General features: G+C 44.8%; 2 long non-coding RNA genes and 1 pseudogene across 4 annotated transcripts in view; 2 read left to right on the top strand and 1 right to left on the bottom strand.

The window, feature by feature from the left end:
• LOC144698294 (uncharacterized) overlaps nucleotides 1-11,923 on the bottom strand; it is a 451,035-nt gene extending 439,112 nt beyond the window's left edge. Inside the window, exon 1 of the long non-coding RNA XR_013580486.1 lies at nucleotides 11,795-11,923. This is a non-coding gene — a long non-coding RNA (uncharacterized LOC144698294). The remainder of the gene's footprint in view (nucleotides 1-11,794) is intronic.
• The window catches only part of LOC144698296 (uncharacterized), an 869,665-nt gene that overhangs the window by 272,292 nt on the left and 576,077 nt on the right, over nucleotides 1-21,296 (top strand). The window lies entirely within an intron of this gene.
• The window catches only part of LOC144698261 (uncharacterized), a 79,154-nt pseudogene that overhangs the window by 1,178 nt on the left and 56,680 nt on the right, over nucleotides 1-21,296 (top strand). The window contains exons 2-3 of the transcript XR_013580476.1: nucleotides 214-1,727; nucleotides 4,249-4,254. The product of XR_013580476.1 is annotated as an uncharacterized LOC144698261 (transcript). The remainder of the gene's footprint in view (nucleotides 1-213; nucleotides 1,728-4,248; nucleotides 4,255-21,296) is intronic.

Below are 21,296 nucleotides of genomic sequence, written 5' to 3'. Positions count from 1 at the left end.
ACTGAACCAGAGCAGATGGAGGGAGAAAACTCGGAGTGGAGGAAATATATGGGGGAGATGGTATGATGGGTTTGGAATTTAGCACAGAAAATGGGAGTGTGTTTGGGCCAAGGGTTCGCAGCTTTGGGAAATGAGAAAGTAAAAACAAGAACTGTTTGCTCTGAATTCCTATGCTGTACTTACAGTGATTACTTTTGTAACCTCTCTTTACAGGACTTAGAAAGGAAGGTTTTGGAGATGTGCACTGAAACTAAACATCTTGGCTGAGTCAATTGGTTATCCAGAACCTGAATACCATCGACCTTTGTAGGTGGAAGGGAAAATGTTCGTCCATTTTGTCTCCAAGAAAATAATTGAAACATAAATGTGACTGGACAAGCATCGAGACTCATACCCCCGAGTGAGAGTGTTCCAGCACGCTGACTGTGGAAGGCGCTTTAACCAGTTACACAGCCTGGACAAACATCACACCATTCACAGCAGAGAGAAACTGTCACCTGTTCTGTGTATGGACAAGGTTCCAATTGATCGGCTCAACTGTAGAAACATAAAGACATTGGCACCATGGAAAAACCTTGGAAATGTGAGGACTGTGGCAAAGGATTCATTTATCCATCCCGGCTGGAATACCATAGACGCAGTCACACTGGGGAGAGGCCGTTCACCTGCTCCAAGTGTGGGAAGGGATTCACTCAGAAAACCTCCCTGATGTTACACCAGAGAATTCACACTGAGGAGAGGCCCTTCAGCTGCACTTACTGTGGGAAGAGGTTCAGGTATTCATCCACCCTCACGACACACCAGCGAGTTCACATTGGGGAGCGACCGTTCACCTGCTCCATGTGTGGGAAGGGATTCACTCAGTCAGCCAGCCTGCTGAATCACCAGCGAATTCACACTGGGGAAAAGCCGTTCACCTGCTCTGTGTGTGGGGAGGGTTTCACTCGGTCATCCAGTCTTTGGTCACACCAGCAAATTCATACTGAGGAGAAGCCTTTCAGCTGCACCTCTTGTGGAAAGAGTTTCGGGCATTCATCCACACTCGCTGTACACCAACGTACTCACACTGGGGAGAGACTGTTCACCTGCTCTGTGTGTGGGAAGGGATTCACTCAGTCATTTGACCTGGTTAGACACCAGCGGCTTCACACTGGGGAGATACCGTTCACCTGCTCCGTTTGTGGGAAGGGATTTGCTCGATTATTCAGCCCCCAGTTACACCAGCGAATTCACACTGAGGAGAGTCCATTCAGGTGCAGTACCTGTGGAAAGAGTTTCATACAGTCATCTGTCCTCATTGAACACCAGTGAATTCACACTGAGGAGAAGCCATTCAGCTGCACTTCCTGTGGAAAGAGGTTCAGACATTCTTCTGCCCTCACTGTACACCAGCGCACTCACACTGGGGAGAGGCCGTTCACCTGCTCCGTGTGTGGGAAAAAATTTGCTCAGTCATTTGATCTGGTGAAACACCAGCGAATTCACACTGGGGAGAGACCATTCACCTGCTCCGCGTGTGGGAAGGGATTTGCTCGGTTATCCAGCCTTCAGTCACACCAGCGAATTCACACTGAGAAGAGCCCATTCAGCTGAAATAGCTGTGGAAAGAGTTTCAGACAGACATCTGAGCTGACTGTACACCAGCGAATTCACATTGAGGAGAGACCATTCACCTGCTCCGTGTGTGGAAAGGGATTCACAGGATCCTCCAACCTGCGGACTCATCAGTGAATTCATAAATGACTGTGGAGTTGGATTCTGTGATTAGTGCTTCTGTTAATCACGTCCAGGATTGATAGTCGGACAATAATTAGGTTTGTTCCTGCTGATGTTGACCGCCGTATAACTGGCTGGAGTTTAATATTCTGTTTCTGTCACTGATTTTCTGGACTGTAGTGTATTTCTTAAAAGCACCATCTGTGATCTTACACTTAATTCAAGAACCCATGACAGGAACGCATTTATAATAAAATTATTAACTTTTACTTTATCCTAAATTTATCTTTGGTACGAACTCTACAATTCAGTGTCTGAGAGGTTCCACTGATTAACATCTCCAATTAGAAAGTGCTGATTAATCCTTGCTGACAATTCTTACTGACTTGTACATTACTCACAGTGACACCTCCATTATGTTATTAAATTATCAAGGAAGATAAACAAAATAGTGAAGTATTTTATAGGCTCATCAGTAAAAGCTTCATCAGTCAATGTTGATATTGCTGAATCTTGGAAGTCGCTGAGTTCAATCATTTCTGACACAGCAGCAGCAACATTTGGGAAAGGTGGAACCCACAACAAAGACTGGTTTGAGACCTACTCAGCAGAGATGAATCTGTCATTGAAGCAAAAAGCAAAGCCTACCTGATTACAACATAAATTCAACAGCTAGAACACTGTAACTTGAAAGTAGCTGAGACAGTTGTGTAAAAGACAGGGAGATACTGTGCAAATAAACACTGGATCAGCCCACGTCAAGAAACCAAACTGCCTGTGACAATGGAAATCTACGTGCTGTGTATGATGGGATCAGGAGGGCGCTTGGTCCGACCATCACCAAAGTTACCCCCTGAGATCAGCAGATGGTGAAGTTCTCACTGACAGATGTAAACAGATGTCCCGCTGGGGTGAACACGACTGTGAGCTGTGTTCCTGTCGAACAGACATCTCCCAGTCTCCATTTGACTCTCTCTTGCAGCTTCCTGCAAGGTTGAGTTGGATGAGGAACCCTCATCACCTGAGCTCGAAAAGGCCATTGATTGTTTAGCAAGCGGAAAGACACTCAGCAAGGTTGGAATTCCAGCTGAAATGCCCCAACCCGGAAACTCCCATCTACTGTCATAGCTTCATAACCTCCTCCTTCTCTGTTGGGAGGTAGGATCCATTCCACACGACACGAATGATGCAAAGATCCTCACATTATACAAAAACAAGAGTGACAGAGGAGATTGCAACAACTACAGGGACATCTCACTCCTCAGCATCACAGGGATGACCTTCACTAGGGTCAGGCTTAAAAGACTCCATCTACTTGCAGACCGAGTGTATCCAGAAGCACAGTGTGGTTTCTGTGCTGGCAGATCTACAGTGGACATGATCTTCTCCATACGCCAGCTACAAGAGAAGTGTACAATTGGGATTGAATCTAAAATGCTGTCAGCTTCTGTGCTGAGAAAAGTGAAAGGTTATAATTACTGAGTGAAAGTAAACCTTTAAGTATGAATTACAATGAACTTGTACAATTGTAAAAGGCATCGAAGAGTTTGATTCCCTAAATATAAGCTTCAGCCTTGAGGTTATGATCTGGAGCTCACAAGCTGTGGGACACTCCAACCCCTTTAACTCTTTTCAGTCTCAGAAAGTTGAAGTTTTTGTTTATCTGTGAAAGGAAACTTTTCCAGTTCTACTTTTCTTCAGGTTTTTTTACACTTACTTGGAAAGATGCCTGAAGAAATGCTGAGAAAAAAGCAAAAGATTTTAAAAGCAGCTTAAAATGGTGTCTGGTTCATCTTTGACCTGAAAATAAAGTTATGTAAAGTTGTCACAATTGTGCATATTTGTGAATGTTTGATCCACCCTTTTGCAAAGAAGCAGAGAAGTTAACCCTTTCCATTGACAGTACGTTGACAATTTAAACTACAGACTTTGCCACTTTAAAAATTTGGCTTCATTCCATTTGTTATCTTTCAAGGTAAAGTGCTTGAGAACGGGAGATATGGGAGTTACTTCCAAACTGATTGCAACTACTTCTGTCTCTGATCTTCAAACAGTACTCTGAAAATTGAATTAATCAGTGAGGTTCCTCTAGGGCTCATGAATGAGATAGAATGGTAATTAATGGGATGCCCCACTTCGAATAAAATCACATTACCAACTTGGAATTGAAATAACTTACCCTGGGTGTTGCTCAATTGAATAAATCAATCCTCGAGGGAGATACTGGTGCAGTGGTAATGTCACTGGAGTAACAATCTCTCTAGGGACATGGGCTCAAATCTCAACATAGCAGCTGGTGGAATTTAACTTAAATTAATTGATTCTGGGAAATGGTCTCAGCTACCATCTGCTTCACTAATGTCCTCAGAAAGAAATCTGCCATCCTCACCTGGTCTGGCCTACATGGGGTTGCTGCTTAACTTCCCGAGCAAGGCATTCAGTTCAATTAGGGATGGGTAACAAATGCTGACCTTGATGAAAATGAAAGAATAAAGAAAAACTGGCATCCATGGGCATTCCAATGACAGTCAGGAAGGTGTCGATGAAGCTATCCTTCTCTTGGACAGGCTCATATCCTTGACCCTGAACTTCTGAAGCAAATGTCATTTGTCAGTCTGGCCACTCCCTGAGGCATTTCACCTCATCTCCACCCTGGATTTATTGCCAGTTATTTTAAGGCTGTGTTTGCTGCCAATGCCACACATGCACTGTTTCTCCACCATGTTCACTGTTTTGCAGACTCTCACCCTGAATCTGCGAAAAAGGAAATGAACAGAAACTTTGACTGCACCCGGACACATCCCGGGTTCTGAAGAGACAGGGACATTCCCTCTGTTTATTGCAGAGCGTGGGGGAGGGGCCATGTCTAGCGCAGGTTTGGATTTGTGAATGAAATTCCTTTCTATCCGAAATCAGCAGGTATTACAACAGGTAAGAGAGGGTCAAATATGGGACATTTTATCACTGGCTGGCCCTGTCCCTGACTATGTTTGTCTCTGATACAATATCAGTCAGAGATGAGACTGCATCTTCTGTCTCTCCAATAGAGGTTTTCTAGGTGAAACCAGGCTTTACAGGGTTTTCTGGAACCGATACTTTGTCTGACCATCTGTGACTCAGCCCTGACTCACTCTGAAACTGTCTCTCACTCCACACTCTCTATTTTTCCTCCCTTGTGCTGTGTAACAAAGTGGGAAGCTGCTCTTTCTGATGGATACACATGTTTCTATTTAGAGGCTTTCTGACAGACTGGGAGCGGCAGAGTGACATCTGCATGGACCACTGAGCATGTGCAGACAGACATTTTACATTGACAGGAGACACAGTGTTATTTTAAAGCTGTGATCAGCGGTTACCAACCATCCTGCCAATCAAAACTACTTCTCCCTATGTGAAGGGAAACTCCTCAAAAATGTCCACACTTCAATTAAATCACCTCTTAACCTTCTCTGCTCAAAAGAGAATAATCCCGGCTTCTCCAGTCTCTCCACAGAAATGAAACCCCTTATCACTGGTACTATTCTGGGAAATTTTCCCCGCACCCTCTTCAAGGCCTTGACATCTTTCCTAAAGTGTGGTGCTCAGAACTGAACACAATATTTCAGCTGAGGAATAATCATTGATTTGTAAGGATTCAGGATAACTTTCGTGCTTTTGTTCTCCATGTCTCCATGAATAAACTGAGGACCCCATTAGCTTTTTATTAAACAGCTTGGTCAACTTGTCCTGTCACATATAAATATTTATGTACATACACTCTTAAGTCACTCTGTTGCTGCACTCTGTTTAAAATTGTACCATTTACTTTATTCTGCTTCTCCTCATTCTTCCATCCAAAATACATCATTGACTGTGAATCACTTTGGGATGTTCTGGGGTGTGAAAGATGTTAAATGAACACAAGAAATTTCTTTCTCTTTTACAGCTGATTTAAAGTTGCAGATTTTGCTCCGAAGATTAAATTGGGATTGATATTCAAAGTTAGCTATTTAACTGCAGCAACAATTTCAGCTGGGAGTCAGTGAATTTGTAGGAAAGATCCCAGACAGCGGCTCTTCAAGGTACATTGCAGGCCCGACAGCTCAATCAGCTCCACTCTCAGCTCAGGAGAGCTCAACAATTCCACATCCTGTCCACAGGGGAGTTCTCCTGGTGCAGTGGGACCAACATTCGTGCTTTAACTAACAGCACCAAAAATACTAGATTAATCAGTTAGTCTGATTGCTGTTTGTGGAATCTTACTGTGCACAAACTGGCTGTCATGAAACAGAAACAACTTGTATTTATAAAACACGTTTAATGTAACAAAACGTGCCAAGGTGCTTCACAGGACTCTCATAAGGAAACATTTGACATCGAGTGACATGGGGAGATATTCGGGTCAATGACAGAACCTTGATTGGAGAGGCAGATATTAACAAGCCTCTTTAATCAGGAGAGAGAGCTGTAGTGGTTTCGGGAGGAAATTCCAGAACTTTGCACGTAGGCACGGCCACCAATGGTGGAGTAATTAAAATCAGGGATGCTAAAGAGTACGGAATGAGATAGCACAGGTATCTCAGTGGGTGTGCGACTGGAAGTTACAGAGATAGGGAGGGACGTGACCATGCAGGGATTTGTAAACAAGGTTACGAATTTTAAAATTGAACAGGAGCCAATTTAGGTCAATGGCTACAGGGGTGAAGGGTGAACGGGACTTACTGTTACTTGTCAACTCGCTGGTGTCTCAGCAGCATAAATGACTGAGTGAATCCCTTTCCACACACAGACTAGCTGACTGGTCTCTCCCCAGTGTGAACTCGGTGGTGTTTCAGTGGGTAGGTTGAATTAATGAATCCCTTCCTACAGTCAGGGCGAGTGAGCAGCCCCTTCTCCAGTGTGGATTCACTGGTGTCTCAGCAGGTTGGATGACTGAGTGAATCCCTTCCCACACATGGAACAGATGAACGGCCTCTCCCCGGGGTGACCGCTGATGTACAATGAGGTCAGATGATCGCCTGAACCCAGTCCTGCAGTGAGAGAACCTGAACGGTCTCTCGTCAGTGTGAACACGTTGATGCAAGATCAGGTCCTGGTAACTTTTATAGCACTTCCCGCAGACTGAGCATGTAAACTGTCTCTGGTTTGAGTGAACCAGCTGATGTCTCTGTAGGTGGAATGACCTAGTGAATCCCTTCCTACACTCAGAGCAGGTGTACGGTCTCTCCGCAGTGTGATCTCGCTGGTGTGTCAGCGGGTCGAATGATCGAGTGAATCCCTTGCCACATTTTGAGCAGGTGAATGGTCTCTCCCCATTGTGAATTTGCTGGTGCGTCTGCAGCTTCGTTGAAGTAATGAATCCCATCCTACGCTCAGAGCAGGTGAACGGTCTCTCCCCGGTGTGAACTCTCTGGTGTGTCAGCAGGTTGGTTGAACTAATAAATCCCTTCCCACACTCGGAGCAGGTGAACGGTCTCTCCCCAGTGTGAACTCGCTGGTGTGTCAGCAGAGTGGATGACTGAGTAAATCCCTTCCCACACTCAGGGCAGGTGAATGGCTTCTCCCCAGTGTGAATGCGTCGATGAGTTTCCAGGTCAGACGGGTAATTGAATCCCTTCCCACAGTCCCCGCACTTACACGGTTTCTCCCTCAGCGTGAGCAGTGCTTTCTGCTTCCATGTTCAAAGGCGGATATTATTCAGGTCCTGATGAATCAAGTGACTCTCTCAGGTCTTGGTGTGAGTTTCCCGAGAGCAAATCCTCCCCTTCGAATACACTGTGAAATTGATTTAAAACAGAAAAAAGGGAGTGAGAGAGAACCCACAAAAACACAAAGGCAGGTTGTGAAATTGAGCTGAATGAATCTGGGAATTTGTGGGGCCGGCACTAGGAAAAAGTGACCATGAAAACTGCTGGATTGTCATAAAAACCCAACTGGTTCACTAATGTCCTTCAGGGAAGGGAACCTGCCACCCGGTCTGGACCTACACAAGATTTGGGCTTCTAGGGGAGGAGGGAGAAAGAGCGAGAGAGAAGTGAGGAATGCAGGAGAACCCTGACAGAATCTCCCAAACCCTCAACCTCCACCCCCTAGAAGGACCAGTGTAGCAGGTGTATGTGAACACCATCACCTCCAAGTTCCCCTCCAAGTCACACACCATCCTGACTTGTCTGACATCCAGCACTGGATGAGCAGAAAATTATTCCATTTAAATAATGGGAAGATTGAAGCCATTGTCTTCAGTCCCACTACAAACTGCACTCCCCAGACACTGACTCTGCACCTCTCGCTGACAATTGTCTGAGGCTGAACCAGACTGTTCACAACCATAGTGAAATATTTCACCCCAAAATGAACTTCCAACCACATATCCACATCATCACCAAGACCGCCTATTTCCAACTCAGTAACATCGCCCGACTCCACCCCAGTATTAGCTCATCTGCTGCTGACACCTTCGTCCATTTCTTTGTTCCCTCTAGACTAACTATCCTAACACACTCCCGGCCGGTCTTCCACATTCAACCTCCCTGTAATCTTGAGGTCATCCAAAACTCTGCTGCCCGTGTGCTTACTCGCGCCAAGTCTTGTTCACCCATCACTCCTGTGTTCACTGACCTACACAGGCTCAGAAAAATCTGTTGGAATTCTTTGAGGAGGTAATGAGTAGGTTAGACAAAGGAGAGCCAATGGATGTTCTCTACTTGGACTTCCAGAAGGCCTTTGACAAGGTGCCGCACGGGAGGCTGCTCAGTAAGATAAGAGCCCATGGTGTTAGAGGCAAGGTACTAGCATGGATATAAGATTGGCTGTCTGGCAGGAAGCAGAGAGTGGGGATAAGGGGGTCCTTCTCAGGATGGCGGCCGGTGACTAGTGGAGTTCCGCAGGGGTCAGTGTTGGGACAGCCACTTTTCATTTTATACATTAATGATCTAGATGAAGGAACTGAGGGCATCCTGGCTAACTTTGCAGATGACACAAAGATGGGTGGAGGGACAGGTAGTATTGAGGAAGCAGGGAGGCTGCAGAAGGATTTGGACAGGTTAGGAGAATGGGCAAAGAAGTGGCAGATGGAATACAATGTGCGGAAGTGTGAGGTCATGCTCTTTGGTAGGAAGAATAGAGGCATAGACTATTTTCTCAATGGGGATAGAATTCAGAAATCTGGAGTGCAAAGGAACTTGGGGGTCCTAGTCCAGGATTCTCTTAAGGTTAACTTGCAGGTTGAGTCGGTAGTTAGGAAGGCAAATGCAATGTTGGCATTTATTTCGAGAGGACTAGAATATAAAAGCAGGGATGTGCTGCTGAGGGTTTATAAGGCTCTGGTCAGACCACATTTAGAATATTATGAGCAATTTTGGGCCCGGTATCTCAGGAAGGATGTGCTGGCCCTGGAGAGGGTCCAGAGGAGGTTCACGAGAACGATCCCAGGAATGAAAGGCTTACCATATGAGGAACGTTTGAGGACTCTGGGTCTATACTCGATGGAGTTTAGAAGGATGAGGGGGGATCTGATTGAAACTTACAGAATGCTGAAAGGCCTGGATCGAGTGGATGTGGGGAAGATGTTTCCATTAGTAGGAGAGACTAGGACCCGAGGGCACAGCCTCAGAGTAAAGGGAAGACCTTTTAGAATAGAGATGAGGAGAACCTTCTTTAGCTAGAGAGTGGTGAATCTATGGAATTCATTGCCACAGAAGGCCAGGTCATTGAGTGCATTTAAGAAAGATAGATAGGTCCTTGACTGGTAAGGGGATCAAAGGTTATGGGGAGAATGGGGTTGAAAAACTTATCAGCCATGATTGAATGGCGGAGCAGACTCGATGGGCCGAATGGCCTAATTTCTGTTCCTATGTCTTATGGCTCCAGGTTAAGGAGACCCTAAATTATAAAATTCTCATCCTTATTTTAAAGGCTGTGTTTGCTGCCGTTGTGCAAGCGCAGTTGTTCTGTTTTACTCTGTCTTCATAGGGTTAATCTCTCGTCCTCATCAGACTCAAGTCACCACTGCAGACTCACTGCGACGAAACTGAGACTGACCAGGTTACAGTGTCCATCAATCAGCCAATTCAGAACTCAGTCAACAGCAGAGAGCTTTGATTGTACAGTCCTAATCTCTAATGCTTTTTATAAACGCATACTGTTCTTTGAAATGTCTTGGAAAGTTTTATTACATTAAAGGTGCTATATAAACACAAATTGCTGTTGTTGATTTGGACATATATCACTGTTCCTTCATTGTCGCCGGGTGAATAACCTGTAACTCCTTACCGAGCAGCATTGTGGGAGTACCTTCACCACACGGACTGCAGCGGTTCAAGAAGGTCAAACATCATCTTCTCCACAGGCAACTGGGGATTGGCAATATTTGCTGGTCTTGTTAATGAAAGGGCAGGGGAGTGGGACTAGCTGACTTGCTCTTGCAGAGCGCCAGCATCTGCACAATGGGATAAATGGCCTCCGTCTGTATTGTAATCATTCAATGCTTCTATGACTTGATGAGAAAGGACCTACACTGGAGGCCAGGGACCAACTTCTGTAACTGATACCCACCCTGATACAAACCGGCTCTTAATTGGTCTGTCTGTGTTTCTAGACTCGGTTCTGTGAGCAACACCTGCAATAAAATAATAGCAAAATGCTGCAGCTGCTGGAAATCTGAAATAAAAAGAGAAAATGCTAGAAATACTCAGCAGATCAGGCAGGATCTGTGGAGAGAAAGAAACAGAGTTAACATTTCAGGGTGTGCAGAATGGATTACAGGGAATAAAAATGGTGCAGAATTTGATGGTCAATATGAGCTCAGAAGTGGATTATAGCACAGGAAAAACAATTCCTGACTGTGAGAGATACTGTGGGAAGATAAAGCTGGTAAGACAGCAGCACATGGTCTGGGGATGGACAGTGGAGGAAACCTTATTTGGACACAATCAACACAAGTAACAGTTAAATGCCACACACAGCTAAAATGCACCCAGTATTAGAGACAGAGGAAGTTAGACAATGGCATATAGGTGATAGGGCGGGCAGTGGTGAAACAGAGCAAAAGATGGACATGGATTCAGATCCACAGTAAAGGAGCCACACTAGCCCCAGAGCGATGGAACCTCTAAAAGATAACAGAGCAGAGAACTAAAAGCTCCAAATTGTAGATGAATGGTCAAAAATACTCAACTCTGAAACAATTTCAGTTTTCAACTTTAAAATCTCCTGCTTGAGCCTGTAGCTAGAAAAGATATCAGAAGCACTGGAGTCAGAGAAAAATCTCCCAGTTGAGGAAATACCCATGGAGCGGGGTCATGTCACCGTGTAATTGTCGATGTGTGATGATGTCACAGCGTAATTGTCGATGTGTGATGATGTCACACACACGAACACGGAACATCTGTGTCTGATCACCACACATTATGAAGGATTGGAGGGTCCTTGAGAGGGGGCAGAGGAGATTTATCAGAATGGGTCGAGGGATGAGGGATTTTAGTTGCAAGGTTAGGTTGGAGAAACTGGGATTCTTCTCCTTGGAGCAAAGTAGATTGAGGGAAGTTTTAACAAAAGGTGCACAAAATTATGAACGGTTTACATAAAGTAGTTAAAGAAAAGTTGTTCACAGTAGCAGATCGTGAAAGGATTATGGGTCACAGATTTAAGATTTTGGGTAAGATGTACAGGAGGGATGTGAGAAAGAAATGTTTGCACAGTGAATGGTCATGACCTGAAACTCAATGCTTACACTCAGAGGCCGATAGAATCCAGGTCCTGAATTCCTATCCTGGACTGAGTATGGCAGGTTTGGGAATCGGTTTGTACAGAGCATTAAAAAAGGAGGATCCAGGTCCTGATCAATTGAGCGACTCTGTCAGATCTCAACCGTCTGTAAATCCTCTCCTTCTAACCCCCTGTAAAAGGAGTTTCCAAAATCCATCCCTGTCAGTCCAGGATAGAAATTCACAACATCTCCTCCTGATACCTAGACCAGGATGATCGCGCATGCGCCCTGCTGCACATTGCCCCCTATAAAGATGGCGGCCGTTACCCGGGCCTGGCGAAGGGAGAAATCCAGACTTTTTTGGCCCGTTCTCTGCAAACACAAGACCGGTACCTTGTTATTTGGGGTCTGCGGCCTGCATTGTGTCTTTATGAAGCCTCCCTGCCCACTCCGCTGGCTCCATTCCCCCTCACACACCCACTAACTCTGTTAGTTTGCTCCACTCGACATTCTCTCACCTGCTCTGAGCAGCTTTAGTCACAGACCAGCACTGCGCAAGCTCATGAAACGAGCCACACTGCGCATGCTCCAAGCACACACCGTAATACGCATGTGTATGGAGCTCCTGTTGTGAGGATAGGGCACATTCTGGCCCGTGTTGAAGGCTGGGTAATCAGGCTGCCATTGAGAGGTCGTTTTTTTGAATAGAAAATGATGTTTTGTGATCCGATGACGAACGAAGCCCAAGACCAATATATAAAATTATTCAGTCAATTGGTATGACAAACAAATTGCATGGGTCCTCTGCCATAATACTGTCCCGGGTGTAAATAACTGCTTTAAAACCTCCTACATTTAGATGTGAACTCACTGGAGTCTCAGTAGGCGGTGTGAACAATTATTTTTTCTTCCCATACACAGAACATTTAAGTGCCGTCTTGTCAGTAAGAATGTCACAATTCAGCCGGTGAACAATCCTTTCACAATGTCATTTTACCCCTAAGTTCCAGGACCATTGCGCATGGATTTGGGAGTTAAGCATGATTTTGGAGACGGAAGAGTGGTCGGAGATTGGATGAGAATTGCAAGGATGTCGGGGTCAAGGATGTACTCGTGGGAGGGAGAGAAGCAGCAGAGGCAGCTGATCGGATTGTCTCAATTTGATTGACAAAGAAGCTCCATGAGCTCCTCACACTTGTTGGAGGTGTGGATGCAGGAGACAGGGGAGAGGGAGAGTCCGAAACAAGGACTAACTTGTGTTAGAGATGTTTTTAAAAATTCAACATCCTCTGTGTTTGACAGAATGTTGATTTATTTGATCTTTATCCAGAATATTAACCTTATAACTGGGCTGGTGTTTATTAACATCAGCTGAAACAGACCCCAATGGGTATAGTTCATTCTTGTACATTATTAACAGCAAAATCCAATCACTGTAGTTCGTTGTGAAGTTGTTGGTGTTTCAGCAGGTGGGATGACTGAATGCGTACCTTCCCACACTCGGTGCAGGTGTACAGCTTCTCCCCAGTGTGAGAGCGCTTGTGTAGAGAGAGGTGGGATGATTGCCTGAATCCAGTCCCATAAAGAAGGCATCTGAACGGTCTCTCATCAGTATGAATACATTGCTGGTGGATCAGTTCCTGAGAACTTGTAAAGCACTTCCCACAGTCTTGAAATTTAAAAGCTCTCTTTGATGTGCAATCAGGTTGGATAAATTAATGAATCTTTTTCCACACAGCGCAGATGAATGGCCTCTCCCCAGTTTGAACTCGTTGGTGTGTCTGCAGGTGGGATAACGGAGTGAATCCCTTCTGACACTTTAAGCAGTTAATGGCCTCTCCCCAGTGTGAACGCTCCAATGAGTTTCCAATTTCGATGGGTAAATGAATCCCTTCCCAGTGTCAACATTTGCACAACTGCTTTCAGTTGTGCCTGCATTTATGTTTTGAGCAGGCCAGATGATCGGCTGAAACCTCATCCGCATGCAGAACAGTGAATGGTGCTTTCTTTTCCCATTTTCAAAATCCCACAATTCTCTGCGGCCCAGAAACCGCTCTGTCCAATAGAGACGCCCTCTGAAGAAGACTCGAAACTGCTGTCGGGCATCGCCAGGGCCAGGGACATAAAAGTTCATTCACAAATGTTCCAAAAACAGATACATTATAATCACCAGGAAAGGCTAAACAGCCTGAAGCTCTTTTCTCTGGAAAAGAGAAGGCTGAGAGATGACCTGATAGAAATAGGATAAAGAATGGAGTTGGTAGCTCAAGAATGAAAACAATGGCTTCAATCTTCCCAAAATTTAATTGGAGAAAATTTCTGCAAATCCACAAACAGTCTGAAAATTTAACAAAAGTGGAGAAGTGGAGAGAGGTGGTGGTGAGGTAGAACTGGGCACTGTCAGTCTACACGTGATAACTGACACTGTGTTTTCAGATGATGTCGCTGTGGGGAGAATGTTGATGAGAAATAAAAGGGAACCAAGGCTGGATCCTCTGGGGACACCAAAGGTAACTGTGGGAGTGGGAAGGGAAGACATTCCAAGCGATTCTCTGACTATGATTAGATAGAGAAGAATGGAACCAGGAGAGAGCAGCTCCACCCAGCTGGACGACAGTGGAGAAGTGTTGGAGCAGAATGGTGTGGTCAACCTTGTCAAAGGCTGCAGGCAGGTCGAGAAGGGATAGATTACCTTTATCACAGTCACATAGGATGTCATTGATGGCTTTGATCTGAGCTGTTTCAGTGCAGTGGTGGGGCAGAAAGCTGATTGGAGAGATTCAGACAGGGAGTTCTGGGAAAGATGGAGACGGATTTGGGAGGTGTGAACACTTTTCAAGAGTTCAGAGAGGAACTGGGGATTGAAGATGGGTCAATACTTTGCAAGGACAGGAGAGTTAAGTCATTGTTTTTTGAGGAAAGTGTGATGATTTGAAGGAGAGAGGGATAGTACCAGAAGAGAGAGAACTGTGAACAATATCAGTGAACATGGGGAAGTTGGGGGATCAGCAGTTTAGTGGGAATAGGGTCGATGGAGCAGGAGGTGTGTCTCATGGACAAGATGACCACTGAGAGGGCAGGAAGGGAGATGGGGGAGAAGCTAATGAAAGATGTGGGTTCACGGCTTGGACAAGGTGAAACATTAAAGAGACAGTTTGTCCCGGTGGGCTAGTGGAAGGGAGGGAAGCAGCAGAGGCAGCTGATCGGATTGTCTCAATCTTAGTGACAAAGAAGCTCCATGAGCTGCTTACACTTGTTGTTACAGGTGAGGATGGAGGAGAGAAGGGAGAGGGAGCGCCCTTCCAGAGAAACTAACTTGTATTAGAGATATTAACAAGACTCAATATGCTATATTTAACACAAATATATTTTATTTGTCCTTATCCAGAATATTAGCCCCAATAACTGAGCTAGAGTTTATTAACATCAGCAGAAACAGACTACAATGAACAAGGTTCAGTCCTGGATGTGATTAACAGCAATGTCCTGTTTGTTATTTGTGAACTCGCTGGTGTCTCATCAGTTGGGATGACCAGGTGAATCCTTTCCCACACTCAGAGCAGCATCTCCTCAGTGTGAATTCGCTGGTGCTTCAGCAGGTCAGACGATACAGCGAATCCCTTCCCACATACAGGACAGATGAACGGCCTCTCTCCAGTATGAATTCGCTGATGTCTCAGCAAGTGGGATGACTGTGTGAAGCCCTTCCCACAGTGGGAGCAGGAGAACTGTCTCTCCCCAGTGTGAATTCGCTGGTGTCTCAACAGATCGGATAAATTAACGAATCCCTTCTCACACTTGGAGCAGATAAATGGTCTCTCCCCAGTGTGAACTCGCAGGTGTGTCAGCAGGTTGGATAACTGAGTGAATCGCTTCCCACACTCGGAGCAGGTAAACGGCCTCTCACCAGTGTGAACTCGCTGGTGTGTCAGCAGGTTGGATAACTGAGTGAATCCCTTCCCACACTCGGAGCAGGTAAATGGCCTCTCCCCAGTGTGAACTCTCTGGTGTGTCAGCAGGTAGGATAACTGAATGAATCCCTTCCCACACATGGAGCAGGTAAATGGCATCCTCACAGAGTGAATTCGCTGGTGCCTCAGCAGATTGGATGCCCGAGTGAATCCCTTTCCACACTCGGAGCAGGTGAATGGCCTCTCTTCAGTGTGAATGAGCTGGTGGCTCAGGAGGGTGGATGAATCAACAAATCCCTTCATACATACAGAACAAGTGAAAGGCCTCTCCCCAGTGTGAGTGCGCTGGTGAGTATCCAGCCTGGATGGATAATTGAATCCTTTCCCACAGTCTCCGCATTTCCATGGTTTCTCCCCACTGTAACTGCATTTATGTTTTGACAGGCCAGATGATCAGCTGAAGCCTCGTCCACACACAGAACACGTGTACGGTTTCTCCCCACGGTGAACGGTGCTTTTTCCGTCCATGTTCAAAATCCGATGAAATTCAGTTTACGACTAATTGTGCGACACTGTTAGATTCTGATGAAACATTGGGTTTCCCAATTGAAAATCCTGGGGAAATAGTTTAAATAGACAAAAGTGAATGAGAGAGAAACCACAATAACACAAAAACAGGTTGTGACATTGAGTTGAATGAATCTGGTAATTTTTGGGGCCGGCATTAGGAAAAAGTGACCATGAAAACTGCTGGATGGTAATATAAACCCAACTGGCTCACTAATGTCCTTCAGGGAAGGGAACCTGCCAACTGGTCAGGGACTATACAAAACACCAGCATCTACTGGGGGAAATAGAGAGGGAGATGGGAGAGGCAGGGGGTGAAGGAAAGAGACTTTATGCATCTGCAATTCTACCAACATCTCCCAAACCCTCATCCTCCATCCCCTAGAAGGACCAGGGGAGATGTATGTGAACACCATCACCTCCAAGTTCCCCTCCAAGTCACACACCATCCTGACTTGTTTAACATCCAGTGTTGGATGAACAGAAATTTCCTCCATTTAAATATTGGGAAGATTGAAGCCATTGTCTTCAGTCCCTGCTACAAACTCCACTCCCTAACCATCAATGACATCCATCTCTCTGACAACTCTGAGGCTGAGCCAGACTGTTCACAATCTTAGTGTCATATTTCACCCTAAGCTGAGCTTCTGACTACATATCACTAAGACCGCCTATTTCCACCTCAGTAACTTTGCCAATAAAATAATAGCTGCTGGAAATCTGAAATAAAAAGAGAAAATGCTGGAAATACTCAGGTCAGGCAGTATCTGTGGAGCGAGAAACACAGTTAACATTTCAGGGGGCGCAGAATGAACTACAGGGAATAAAAATGATGCAGAATCTGATGATCAATATAAGCTCAGGAGTAGAAGAGAGATGGACTATATCGCAGGAAAAACAATTCCTGACTATGAAAGACATGGTGGGAAGCTATAGCTGGTAAGCCAGCAGCATATGGTCAGGGCAGCAGTTGGCAGAAGTAACCGTAAAATGCTAAACAGAGCTAAAATACACCCACTATTAGAGACAGAGGAAGTTAGACAACAGCAGAGAGGTGATCAGGGAGGGCATAGGTGAAACAGAGCAATGGATGGACACAGAATCAGATTCACAGTAAAGGAGTCACACCAGCCGCAGAGCTGTCGGACCTCACACAGATAACAGAGGACTAAAAGCTCCAAGTTGTAGATGAATTGTCAAAACTACTCACCTGTGAAACAATTTAACTCTTTTCAGCTTTATAAACTCCTGCCGGAGACGGTAGCTGGAAAGATATCAGAAGCACTGAAGTCAGAGAAAAATCTCCCAGTTGAGGAAATACCCAGGGAGCGGGGTGATGTCACCGTGTAATTATCGGTGTGTGCTGATGTCAGTGTAATTGTCGATGTGTGCTGATGTCAGTGTAATTCTCGATGTGTGATAAAAAATTTTACACAATGAGTGATAATGACCTGAAACTCATTACTTACTCTCAAAGGCTGATGAATCGAGTGAGCCTTTCAGATCTTGATCTGATGTTTGGTTTGAGTTTCCCGTCTGCGAATCATTCCCATGTGATATCCTATGAAAAGATTATAAAACAATCAATCACTGTCAGTCAAGAACAGAAATTGAGAAATATTTCTCTTGGTTTGAGTTTGCTGTGTGTAAATCCTCCCCTTCTAACCCCCTGTAAAAGGAGTTTCCAAAATCCATCCCTGTCAGTACAGGATAGAAATGCACAATATTGTCTCCTCTTGATACCTGGACCCAGGATGACCGCGCATGCGCATTGTTGCACAGCCGCGCCGCCGGCCCGAGCAGAGGGAGAGATCCAGTCATTTCCGGTCTGTTCGCTGCAAACGCGGGGCCTGTAGTTTCTTATTAAGGCTCTGCGGGCTGCACCAAGTGTTTATGAAACCTCCCTGCCCACTCCGCTGGCTCAATTCCTCCAGCCCACCCACTAACTCTGTTATTCTGCTCCAGTCGCCATTTTCTCATCCACTCTACGGCTCCAGTCACAGGACAGCACCGCGCATGCTCAGCTAAGAGCCCGCAATGCTCAGGTGCGAATCAGACTCCGCAGTGCGCATGCGTAAGACCCTAGCGCTCTGGATAGGGCACATTCTGTCCCGCATTGAATGCTGGGTGGGAGGACGTAATTACATATCCAATAAATTGTTACGATCCGATGGTAATTGCAGCTTTATGGTCAAGATTTAAATTATACAATCAATTGATACAATAAATTGCATCGGCCTCTACCATGCTTCTGTCCTGGGTGTAATTAACAACAAAACAAACCGCTACAGTTAGATGTGGATTGACTGGATTCTTCGCAGGTGAGGTGAAGAAGTGATTTCTCCTTCCATACACCAAACATTTAAACTCCGCCTTGTCAGTAAGAATGGGCCTATTGCGGAGCAAATCCTTTGAACTTTTATAGCTGGATTGTTCACTGGTGGCCAAACTGTGTAAATGCCTCCACACGCATGAAATCTCTGAATTTTCTCCATCAGATGTGACTGCTGCTGTGTCAACTAATCAGATGATCGAGTAAACCTTTTTCCATAATTAGCTGCTGAATGAAGTTTTCACAGTGTGACTTTACCTAGGCGTGTCCAGCACAGACTTGGATCTCTAATCCTCTGGCAATGGGCTCTACATTCTATTATGAAGAAAAAAAGGAAAGCGATGCTGTAAATCTGAAATAAAAACAGAACATTTTCGAATTATAAACAGGGCTGGTAGAGTCTGTGGAGAGACATAGTTTTCATTTCAGGTCTGTGACTGGTCAGTGGAATTGTACTGAATCAGTGCACAGATCTGAAAGTATAATTCTGGTTCTCAATCCACAGAAATTCCCAGATTTTCTGAGTATTTCCATCATTTTGTGCTTTTATCTCTGATTAAAGACGTTGCTTCTGAATTGGACATTGGATTTCCTGGTGACCAACTTTTATTTATTCTTGTCTATCCGCAAGTAGAAGCATCTTCCAAACCCTTTCAGAATATTAAAGGCTTCGATCATGTCATCCATCATCCTGTTTACTAGAGAAAACATGTTTAATCAATTCAATCGTTGTTGAATGTTAAAACTTTTCAGTTCTAACATCACTCCAGTAAATCTTTATTGTACCTACTCCAGTGCTTCTAGATTCATCTTATAATATGGAGACGGAGCTAATCTGAGTATCAAACTGATAATTGCCCCCAAATGCCTAAATTGGAAGGATCAGCAATGCAGTGGGAGAGAGGAACATGGTTCCAAGCTGTTATTCACCAACCTCTATTTCGGCCATTTTCCCGTCAGCAGAACTTAAAATGAAATGAACACATCCAATAAAAAGATTTAGAAAGTTGGTGTTAGTTTTGTTTGTGACACATTCCCTCGGGTATTCAGTAAATGCTGCTCGGAGGTTAGGGACCGGGATATAATCTACCTGCGTTACCTTGAGCCTGTGTTCAGTGAATTGGGAGGTTTGGCCCGGGTTGGAGTATCTTGTGTTCCAGGGATGGGCAGTAACCCGCTCATTGAAGCTGCAGTCGCTGCTTTCTGCTGACAGCGGGTGATTGGAGAGTGCGGGGCTGGAATATTGCTGCTTTTCTGCTTTTCCCTGTCTCACTCACCGTGGAGCTGAGGAAGAGAGAATAGCTGATGGGTTTGTTTGAATCCAATAATTCTATAGATTTTGGATGGGCTCGATGTCGGCCTAAATGTTTTTTTCATTATATTGCAGATTAATATTCGTGAACATTGACCAGGACACATGGCTGTGAGTTCAAGCACCTCCTCATTTTTCTCAGTCGAAATATACAATCTAATATATTTTGCTGTACAACCTGTTACAGAGATTGTTATAGAAAAGAGGGAAAGGTTTGCTACAGCTATACAAAGCCCTGGTTAGATCACACCTGGAGCACTGTGAATAGATCTGGGAGCGGCATCTTTTAAGGATCAATATTTACCTTGAAAGTTTCAGAGGAGCCGCATTGATGAGGTTGGTGGGTTTTGGAAATTGGAAGTTGTCCATCCGCAGCTTGTGGCACTATTTCACCTCACTGTTCACTTCATGTTCATGTCTAATACACTCGATGCTGTTATTGGCTGAACGAGTCTTCTGTGTTTTAACTAAACATGCTATTATTTTGTAGGAAGAACGACGAGAGACAGTGTAAATTGCAGGGTTCTGGAGAAAGGTCAGGTAATGGCAATGCTAGGACGGGCAGAAGGCCCACTTTCCCTGCTGTAACCATTCTATGATTTTAAACAAATAATATTAGCATGTTAGCAAGTTCTGTAGTTGTGGCCCAGTGTTTAAGGTGAATGGGTTTAAAATCCATTGGGGCCTCCTGACGTTGGTTTGAATCTTGCTGACTGTGCTTCTCGTTATTTCTGCTTGACTGTAGAATTAATTCTCATTCAAATAGAAGAAAAACCATCCAAACAAATCCATTTCTGTGCCAGTCTTCTGCAAGTCTCCTGTCGGATATGAAACAAAAACTGAGCCAAGTTGGTGACATCTTGTTTTCTGGGCGTTTGTCTCTCCTTAGGCCTCTGTCGCACTCGGTGTATCCGTCTGTGTGTGTTCCTCTGTATGTGCCAATGTGCTTCAGTTCCCCAAGGGGTTGAACACATTTTACCAGCCCAACTTCATTTACTTTAGTTGTGCAACTTCATTTTAAAATGTTACAAGGAAAAGCTCTCAGGGTAAAAGATGAAAGTGGAGTTTGTCTATTTCTCTGTATGTTAAACTGCAACAATTTATATTTATAAAGCGCCTTTAACCTAATGAAACATCACAAAGTGTTCCCCAGGATCATTATATAACAAAGTGTGACACCGAGTCACATATTCGGTCAGATGACTAACAGCTCTGTCAAAGGCCAAGAACTGTATTAATGGAGGAATCTATCGATTTCATGTTCCAGATAACAGCAATGGTTCTTCTCGTTGGCTCATTGTGTTCAACCTGAACAGACCATTTGGTCAGAGAAATTTATCTCTGGTGAAAGGGATCGGGAATGAAAAAATGCCAAAATCAGCCTTCATGAGCCAAATTTCCAGCCCTGTTAGCAGCTTCCCTGATGGCCGACTGGTTAGGGTTCAGCACTTTCACTGCTGCACCTCAGGTTTGATTCCCTGTCAGGAAATTGAGATTTACTGCCCTTGGGCGAACTGTTAAAACCAATGTTATTGTCTTCCTGGCTGAAAGCAACACAAAACATCTCTGTCAGAGTTAGGGGAGTGAGAGTTAAAGTTTCACATCAGAGCTGGAAATGTCACACGTGCAACAAGTCAAGAAGAGATCCAGAGGGTGTGAAAATGAAAGAGAAGGGCTGTGATGGATTACAAAGCACTGACTATAGAGCTGGTGGTGCACAGCAGAATATTATTCCTGTATTACCCATGTTACTTGCAGCTCTAATTTCCTGAT

This window comes from Cetorhinus maximus, chromosome 23, assembly GCF_964194155.1.
Source record: "Cetorhinus maximus chromosome 23, sCetMax3.hap1.1, whole genome shotgun sequence".
Classification (NCBI taxonomy): domain Eukaryota; kingdom Metazoa; phylum Chordata; class Chondrichthyes; order Lamniformes; family Cetorhinidae; genus Cetorhinus; species Cetorhinus maximus.
Note: the sequence above shows the minus strand (reverse complement) of the source record. Positions and strands in the feature narration are given on the sequence as shown.